The sequence below is a fragment of the Chamaea fasciata genome, unplaced genomic scaffold (assembly GCF_029207755.1).
Source record: "Chamaea fasciata isolate MVZ Bird 193981 ecotype frontalis unplaced genomic scaffold, bChaFas1.0.hap1 SCAF_16, whole genome shotgun sequence".
NCBI classification, from domain to species: Eukaryota; Metazoa; Chordata; class Aves; order Passeriformes; family Sylviidae; genus Chamaea; species Chamaea fasciata.
In genome coordinates this window covers 2,903,144-2,912,210 of record NW_027094101.1, presented here as the reverse complement: position 1 = coordinate 2,912,210, position 9,067 = coordinate 2,903,144, and the positions used below count along the sequence as shown (strand labels likewise).

Below are 9,067 nucleotides of genomic sequence, written 5' to 3'. Positions count from 1 at the left end.
CAAAATAAAAATAAATTAGGAAGAAAAATTTTATATTAGTCAGAATTATTTTCTCTTCAGGAAGAAAAATCTGGGGGATAGCATGGTTTGTCTCAATATTAACAGGTACAGATTTATCAGACATCTTAGCTTTTGGCCAGCTGGATACTGAGGTCAGCAAGAGTTGTTGTTTTTCTCCTATTTCGCCCGTGAAGGGGTCAAAGACAGTGCCATGAAAGCATGTGACTTCATAATAAAATGGAAAAAAAAATAAAATTCCTTTCTGGACAGGCAGGCTTGATGATTTTCAGTTGCAATCACATATTTATTTCAGGGCTAAATTGGGCCAAGTGTTTATAAGCGCACACAACATCACAGATGTAAATGCAATGTTTCTTGTTTGGCTGGGGGAGAAGGAGTGCTGCTCCTGGCATGAAAACAACCAAGGGGAGGACTCTGGGAGTTAATTTGCTATCCTGGGCACTTCTCCATATATCAGTAGAAGGAAGAGTACTAAAAAGGCTGCTTCTCAGATTTTAATAAGAAGGTCTGTGAAGATTGCATTTTGGCTTATAGTACAATATTTCATTTTTCCTCAGTTCTTTAAAATCTTTTCTAATAGTGCATCTGTGTGTACATTTTGTGGTCGCAAACATGTTTGAGGTCACTCAGTCAAGTGACATTTAAAAAAAAAATTGCTAACAACAAGTCTAAAATGTTGCTGGTAGATGGATGCAATAGCTCATCTGGTAAACAAGCTGTTACTGAAAAAATGTTGCCGGTACTGTGGATGACAGTCATGGCAACTGAAAATGTCAGTTCAGCTCCATGTCACCAGTGCCATCAGGAGGCAGATGGCTTCCAGGTAATCCCGGTGTGACTGGCCACGTCGGTTCCAGCAGCAAAGATAAAGTTGTTTTTCCTGTCCCTGTGTTTAGCATAGCCCACACCAATGCAATAGCCTGTTGAGAACTGGTAATAAATCTCAAAACCTCAACCATTCAAAGCAAATCCTTAGCTCTCACCCAGAACTCTTTCTCGATCTTAGAATTTTCTTGAATCTTAGAACGGAGTTAAGTGCTGGGCTCTTATTCCAGCCATGCAGTAGAACCAGATTTCCTGGAGGCTGAAGGCAAGAGAAATCCTTAAGTGGTGTTGATTTTAATTTTCCTCCCACTATCCTGATCCTGGCTGATCAAGTATTCACTGCACCAGCGTGGTGTTTCCTGGAAAATATTTGCAGTGGTGGGAAAACATTCTATTGATACCCGGACTTAGCAGCAACACCTGTGTCAACACACCCACTTGGGTAAGAATGGCGCATTCTCTGCTAGCAGGCAGCAGGACAGGCAACCCAGCAGGAGCAAACTGCATCCCTGAAAATTTCTGTCGCTCTGTCTGGGGTGGCAAAGAGTGGCTTTATTCTCTTGAGCTGAAAGCTCAGAGCTGGCCATTGCTGCTTTAATTCAGAGTGTGCAGAATTGAGTAGAAAATGTCATTACTTTTATGTTAAGTGAGTAGAAAAGTGCAAATAACAGAACATGCAGCACTTTTTAAAGTCTCTTGAGAACAAAATAGATCTGTATAAACTCTGCCGTGACATTTGCCAGTGAGGCTAAATTTCATCAAAAAAATAGCTCACAGAAATTATTTAAATTTAATTATTTTAAACTTCTCTAAAGGATCTAACTGTCCAAAGTTTTTGTGCTGACACATTTGCTGTAAACAGTATCATGGGAAGGTGATTCAGAATAAAACTTGTTGGTGGGTAGAATTATGGATTTAATATGTTCAACACCATTAATTGTGTCTGCTGTTTACTTAGTGTTTTACGGGGTCAAATCATCATCCTAACTGATTTATGCATCACTTGAGTTCTTTTATACTTTCTGATCTTGAAGCAGGACACTGAAATGATACACCTCATGTCATCCAGAAAGTCAGAGGCTGCAAGGTTGTTCCCACAGTCACAGGAGGCACCTGGGGGCTTGCTCCTCCTCCATTTTACTGTTCATGGACACATCTATTGCCAAAGTTTAATTTAGGTCATTTTTCAAGACAAGAACAAGCACTTTCTGTGGGTCTGATGAGACAGAATACATATAAAGCACAACCAAAAATGATTCTAGGATGAATCAGAAATGTTCAGTTCAGCTGGGAGAATTGATACCCAATAGCCACTGACACACAGAGGTGAACTCAGAGCAGCAAACAGCCACCATCAGTTTAGGTTCTCTTTATATCCACCTTGGGAGTTGTCTGTGTTCTTGAGTATATTAAGCAGCTGTGAGTAATGAACAAACATGTTAAAATTACTATGTTTTTTGGAGGGACAGTTAATGAGCCGAAGAAGGGCTAAATTTATTGAACAAGTCATTTATTTAACGAACAGTTTGACTCAAAAGTATGATGCCTCTGTTGTAGCTTGTAGCTGCACCTAAGGGGATATTTTATATTTTACTCTGGTATGAACTGCCTCCTGTGTATTCTAGTGCTGCAGCAGCGTTCTGGCCTTTTCAGCGGGGTGTGAACGTTAGATAATGACAACAAGCAGAGTGGAAACTGTGGGGTTAAGTTCTGGAGCAGCTCCACTGCAGCCAAGATACAGAAAGAATAAAAAGGGGTTTGAACTTGTAATTGCAGTAGCAAAAACATCCTGAAGGCTGATGGAAGGGACCTCCCGTGCTGTCCTTCAGGCTGGGAATGAAACTTTGTCAGTGGCTCAGGGGAAGCTTTTTTGGAATGAGAACACGAGCTCCTGTGCCCTGCTGCAGCCTGTCCTGGATGGATCTGGAGCTGCCTGGTGTCCTGTGGCCGATCTGTGCAAGCCAGAGGCTTGATCTGCTTTGGCAGTTCTCATGCACCTTGTACTCCTTGTAGACACTTCAAGAGCAGCCATGGTGCAGAGTTGATGGAGAGGCAGCTTGCCTGCTCCCACGACAGGTTGTTAATAATTAGCTTTTCCCCAGGTGTCTGGGACTGGTCAGCAAATGCTTGACTTGCCTGGTGAATCCCATGCAGTAATTCCTATGCAATTTTCAGCCTTTCTGTGCTTAGAGCTAGATCTTCTGGGGGAAAAATTTAGATTTCTGTCTATTTGCTGATGCCTGCAGTGGTGTTCCAGAGGAAATGGCCGACCATAACTCGCACATACAAAAGAGGCCGAGCAAATCCGCAGAGCAGCTGTGTGATGTTGTGCCAAGGAAGAAGGCACCTCCTTAATCTGCAGTGTGTGCAAGGGGGCACAGCCCTGCTGCCTCACAGCCACGGGAATTCTCGCTCCAAGTTAGTAAACAGGGCTAATGAATGATTGCTTTGTTGATTAAAAACACGGAGCATCTGTGGACTGTTGAGAGAATATCAGGTGCCAAGATGGAAATGTACTAATGTGCTCTTAGCCCTGAATGGAGGTGCAGCCTCTGGAACTGGGAAAGGATATGGTAAAGAGTAGAAAACAGATCGATAAGGGGCTCTTGGGGAGGAATGTTTGGTGCTGGTTAAATGGTCAACCTGCAGGGACTAGAGAAGGAAAAGCTGTATGCAAAAGGATGAGGAGAGCTGCTAAAAGAAAAAGTATTTAGCTCTTGAAAACAGGACCATACCCAAATAAAATTTTTTAATATTAAAAAAAAAAAAAAAAAGAGAACCCAGAGTGGATAAAGCATCAATTTTCCTACATTTTAAATGAGATCTAAAAAAGAACTCAGTAATGGTATTGGTTGCCATGGTGTTTAAAGGTGCAGCTCCACAGACACTTCAAATAACAGGAGATGCTTTTATCTGCCTATGTGGCTGAGTTAATTTTCATCTGCTGGAATTATTCATTTAGTTTGCTTTAATTATTCTATATTGGCAGTACCATAAAAGGGCCTGATCCTGCCACATTAATACAGACAGTACTCTTTCTGACTCCAGAGGAAGAAAGAAGGATTAGATATAAGCTGAACTACTCAGGAGATTCAAAGGAATTGCTGTTGCTCTGGGCTTGCAGAGATGCCCCAGAGGTCCGCTTGTACAGTGGTTAGGGCAGAACTGTGCGGAGAAACGTTGTCCAGGCTCTGGGATGTGAAGGTGAAGGCAAATCCACAGAAGAGCTGCTGTGTCCTGTTAGCCACAGGTGCTGCTGCTCTCCCAGGTCTGTTCAGGGGGACTGTGGAAGGCAGAAGATTCTCTCTTGTGTCCTACATGGTTTTGCCCCTGTTTTGCTAAAGCAGTAACATCCCCAGCTGGGCCAGGGTTCCTTGCTGAAGCTCACAAAACCTGTCCCTTGCTTCACTCACCTCCAACCCTGCCCCAACCAGGCTTTTGAGCTCCCTCCTTTTGCATGTCTTCTGTGGCACTGGCAAGTGTTTCTTGACCAAATAAAAAGTCTACCGGTTAGATTGCCAAATCCCTGAATTACTGTTAGATTGCCAAATCCCTAAACTTTGGTTTGGGTTTTGAAGTGCCAAGCACTGGACTTCTCCCTAAGCCTCCTCCCTTGGTACCTGCTGGGAGGTTGTTGATAGCAGCACCACTTGGGTGAAGGCTACAACGCCTGCACTCCAGATTGCAGTAACATCTCTATGCCCACAAGGAGCCTGTTTCACATCCTGGCTCATAGACAAAGCGCATTGATCCTGTGCCTTACTACCTTCGGATCTCACCAGCTTAACTCCTTCTGTCCCCTTGTCTTTTGGCTAAGGACAGCCGTCAGTGCTGGCATTGCATCTCTAAACACAAACATCTCTTTCCTGTGCTTGGCTTCACTTAAAAAAACCAGGAACGACCCAAAAGAGGAAAAGCTAGAAACTGATCATGTGAGATGATGCAGCCCTGCGTAACTATAATATGGCTGCTGTTTGAAACGGGATATCAATAAATATATTTGTAGTGTCTTCTCTCACAATAATGGTTGTCACATAATCTGCAATGAAATGGCATTCAGAGTCTCAAGATCTTTTCCAGCACCCTGTGTATGCTTTATATTACTGGTGTTTTTCTTTGTTCCCCTTAAAAGCATGAGTCAGGAACCATGTGTTTTTTAAAGCAGTCCCAGTTGCACATACCTTTCATTTCCTTTGGATTACATTAATTGCCTGACAGCTAAAAGTGATCTGGGTTTTTCAGTCTTCAGCTCTGGGCCGCAAGAAATATTTACCAGCTACAGCAGATTTATAAAGATGCCACCGAGATGCCTTGAGACTAACAATCAGAAAACACAGCAGCAAAACAACACTATTTTTCAAGGTTAAATGCTCAGAATGCTAAAAAAGGAATTGCACATAATAAAGCCAAGGAAAGGCTTGGATTCAGCCCATATTTTCCTCTACTTTTGTCACATAAAACCGAAAGTGCCAGTGGTTTAAAAATGATTGCACAGCATCACACAACAATTAAAAATTTAATAACAGAGCTTTAGTTTTAATTTAGTTTTGGTTTTGCGGTTCAAATGTCTGTTAGTGTCAATCCCCTGCCTCTACTGCACACTCATTTCCCGGTCGTGCGTGCCTGGCTCTGTGTTTTTATAAGACTGGCTTAGCTGAGAATGGCTGGATGATGTTATATAAAGACCAGCTAACATGAAGGAGGGATTGACCAGGCTGATGCCAGCAATCTGGAACTCAAACCTGTCCTGCAGGACTTTGAACAGGCCATTTAGTCTCCCTGCACCCCTTTTCCCAGGTGAAAAGTGCAGCAATAGCGCTCCTCACTCATGGGAGGATCACTGCTTTGGGAGGTGCCCAGGCACTATGGCAACAGGTGTCATTTCTAAGTCAAAATGCTCTGTGTGCAAGCACTACAGAACTGAAGCGTCTAAAACTGGTGTGCAAAGGCACTAGTAGCCATTCTTTACTGGTACCCAGGGAGAAGAGGTGAAGTATTATGAATTCTCGTCTGAGTGACCTCGTAGCAATTTTTTTGCCAGTGTTCCAGCTAAATGCTGCACACTTACATATTTATAAATTATTGTCATTTGAAGGGACAGGGCTTGCTCACAGGGGATGACTCTTGAAGCAGCACACCTGATCCATCCTGCAGTTCTGAGAGCCGGGGAGAAGTGAACTACCTGCCAAGGGCAGTGGGGATTTTAGGTGACAGAGGTGCTCACATCCTGGCCGTACTGGTCTTAGCTTGGAGGCCATCAGCACAGACTGGCAGCAGCAGGGAAAATCTGGAACTGGTAATTTTTTCCTCCCATCAATGCCTCGCTATGAACCTAAGAGAGGCTCTTGTGGACTGCCAAGCTGGTCAAGCAAGCCATCTTCCTGGGGACAGACGAAACCGCCCCCGAAGGTACCTCAGGCTTTCTCCAAGGTGAGGAAACCGTTGAGCCCTTTGCTGCTGTCTGAACTACATCTTCGCAGCACCACGAGCCTGTGCTGGGAGCAGGTTTGGGCACCACCCTGATGAGGAAAAAAGGGAGGTGAAAAGTTCCACAGTGCTTCAGCCTTCCGCTGGTAACAATTGAGACATCGCTGACGGGCACTGCTGTCTTTCCAAGCCTTCCATGAGATTTCGCTTTCCCTCAGGAGGGGGATTAAGTGGAGTCCATTTGCTGGCAGATTTTCTGCAAGGTGCCGTGCCTGCGATGGAGGGAGGGCAAAGCAGCTCACTTGGGGTGACCTGTGCCTCAGCAGCTCCCTGACGTTGGTTTGCAGCAGGCAGGTGATGCAGGAGCTCCCAGCAGGGCTGAGGGAGAGCTGCAGGCTGTTTGCAGCTCAGCACAGTGGGTGGGTGGTGCTGGCAGCACTCAGAACAGGGTCAGCCCTCGCCCATCACACGGGACAGAGCAGTTCACAGGGGGCTTTACACTCTGATCAACATCTGTGCCACCTGCCCCTGTGTGTGTGTGTGTGTGAGGGCGAGGTATGTATCCCAACTGTTTTAAGGAAATGCATCAGTACTACGAATTAGAAATCCCTGCAGGGGCTTGACAATTTGGTTTAAACTCTTGTATATATTGCAGATCTTATTAATTTTGTGTGGCTATATCGTGTTGTGACTCCAGGTTTATTCTTCTCTGATGAATTTGGAAAGCAGATTTTCAGTTCTCAATGCACTAGAACATCACACCTGTTATTTTCTTGTTTTCCTCCCTCTGCCTTTCAAGTTGGAACGAAGCCCTCTACCTTGGAAATGTGTCTGTGTGGGCCTTCAAAGCCTAAGGCTGGCTGCAATAATCCTGCTATACCCATTTTTTAACCCCTAGAAAGTTCTCATCGTGTGAATCACTGCTCATGTGAATCTGCAGTACTGATTTTGGCATTGTTCTCAGTCCCAACTTTCACTGCTTTTGATGATTCAACTCAAACTCTTATCACACGTTCACATTTAGGGAAAGGCTTTGGGGGACTTAAATTCTTCTTTAATCCTACCTCCAGCTAACAAAATACTCTGAACCTTTAGAACAGAGGAAGACAGTGTGTGTGTGTGCATGTCTGCGTAGGCTGACCTGCTGCAGGGATCATTCCTTCAGGCTTTGCCTTATCTGTTTACAGATTCTGTAAGGCCAGAGAAGGATTATACCCAGTGATCTTTGGCTCCAAATGTTCAAGTCATCTCTAAACTGGAGATGCCTCGGCAGTAGACAAGGGAATTGAACCATTGCTTTTGCAAATACACTTAAAATGGTATATTTTCCACATAATTCATTGTTAAAACAAATTTCCAGACCAGGTCCTCAGCGAGAGTACTTGTGTTTGTGGAGATCTGCCCATGGGGACCTTCGATTTGGGATTTTTTGTTCACTTGTTCTGTTAACCTAAGACCACCAGCTAAACTGTTTAATCCCTGTGTATTGGGGAAGGATAGGGAGGATTTGAATGGTCTTTAAGTTTTGCACAGTTAATCAAAAGCCCTCTGAGGCTTGGAAGAAATCCCTAACTTTGAGGTATCCTCCTCCTTCACCCTGCACACAAGCAGCAGAGCAGTCCAAGAAGCCAGTTCTGTGCTCTTCTGTGTTCTCAGCAGCCTCACAGCAGATCCCTGCATCAGTCCCCTTCTCCTCATCTGTGCTATGCTAGGGAGGAAAGGAGAATCCATGAAAAGGGGGGGAGATGCCCAGGGGGGAGGGCAGGGACTGTCCCCTGTGTGACAGCAGTGGGGGAAAGGAGCAGCAATGCCCTTGAGGAGCTGGGAAGGGCTCCACAAGCTAAAAAAACCCCAGTTGTTTATTCAGTGCACTTTCTCTACTTTAAGAAAATTAGGAAAAGGTAGGAGATTAACTTACCTCCCTGTCTGGGAGGAACAATGCTCCAGGGAGAAGAGACTTAGTCTCCAGAGCAGCCCTGAGATATGAGGGCTGGTTCTGATCTTCCCATTAGGGTGAAGAAATCATCCTTCCCATTCTGAAGCAAACCAAATGAGCATCTCGCTGAACAAATTGAGGCAAATAGCTAATAAAATCTAAAATAAATGAGATTACTGAATCAAATCATAGAATGCAAAATATTTGTGTAATTGTTTAATTCAAAGCTGTTGCAATATTAATGAATTTTATAATAGAATGATTAAACACAGGATTCATTTTCACTTTGCAAATGTGCTTAAGCCTTTAATCTGGCAGGGTATTAAAACATAGGTAAAGTTTGTTAAACCTTTCTGTGAAAGTATTTTATTTCAAAAACCACAACAAACCTCTTCCTGTTCGAAGTCCTCGTCATCACTCATTGTTTTCTCCAGTCTCCTTCTCATTGTTTTCTTTATTCTGCTTCTTCCCATGGTTTCTGGCTCACCTGCTGAAGATAAAACGAGACAATATGCACCTGACACACCGAGCAGCGCAAAACCAAGGATATAGCTCAGCACAGCTGAAGTCCAGTCGCCTAAAGCACCCTCTTATTCAAATCCTGACTTTTCCTATAGTCTGACATAGCCTCTTGTATAAAGAGATTTTGCTCTGAATAATCTTGCTGCTCACCATGAACTGTTTCAGGAGCAAGCTCCTGCTTAATGGCAGGAAGCATGGCAAAAAGTAGCCCCAGGAGAAACACAAAACTCTGCGCTCAATCCTCATTTATCTCAACCACTATTTATTTACATTTTGTTTATATGTGCTGAGGAGACAAGCAGAAGGGCAACCTGTGGGGTTTTTTTTTTTTTTTCC

The 9,067-nt window shown here is 43.9% G+C and overlaps 1 long non-coding RNA gene across 1 annotated transcript; it reads right to left on the bottom strand.

The window, feature by feature from the left end:
• Positions 1-7,544: 7,544 nt before the first annotated feature.
• On the bottom strand, positions 7,545-8,654 carry LOC136297644 (uncharacterized). The gene is made up of 3 exons (XR_010723205.1): positions 8,599-8,654; positions 8,192-8,309; positions 7,545-7,981 (listed from the first exon to the last, which is right to left on the bottom strand). It is a non-coding gene; the product is annotated as an uncharacterized lncRNA (long non-coding RNA).
• Positions 8,655-9,067: the final 413 nt, after the last annotated feature.